A 646-nucleotide genomic window follows, 5' to 3' on the forward strand; every position below is an offset into this window, starting at 1 on the left:
GAATACCACAGACAAGGTTAGACCTTCCGGATTCTCTTGAATGCCGCCATCAGTTCTAGCCTATACCACGAAGACTCTGATCTCACGGAATGGTTGTCTCGGTTGTCAGGCGAGCACTCGGTTGTCAGGCGATCAACCATGCATCGTGCAATCAGGAATCCAAGAGATATTCACCCAATCGAAGGTAGAACGGAGGTGGTTGTCAGTCACACGTTCATAGGTGAGAATGATGATGAGTGTCACGGATCATCACATTCATCATGTTGAAGTGCAACGAATATCTTCGAATAAGAATAAGCTGAATTGAATAGAAGAATAATAGTAATTGCATTAATACTCGAGGAATAGCAGAGCTCTATACCTTAATCTATGGTGTGTAGAAACTCCACCGTTGAAAATACATAAGTACAGGGTCTAGGCATGGCCGAATGGCCAGCCTCCTAATGATCTAAGAACTAGATGTCCAAAGATGATCTAGAGATCTAAAGTGATCAAAAGATGAAAATACAATAGTAAAAGGTCCTACTTATAGAAAACTAGTAGCCTAGGGTGTACAGAGATGAGTAAAGACATAAAAATCCACTTCCGGGCCCACTTGGTGTGTGCTTGGGCTGAGCAATGAAGCATTTTCGTGTAGAGACTCTCC

Source organism: Arachis duranensis, chromosome 2 (assembly GCF_000817695.3).
Source record: "Arachis duranensis cultivar V14167 chromosome 2, aradu.V14167.gnm2.J7QH, whole genome shotgun sequence".
Taxonomy (NCBI): Eukaryota; Viridiplantae; Streptophyta; class Magnoliopsida; order Fabales; family Fabaceae; genus Arachis; species Arachis duranensis.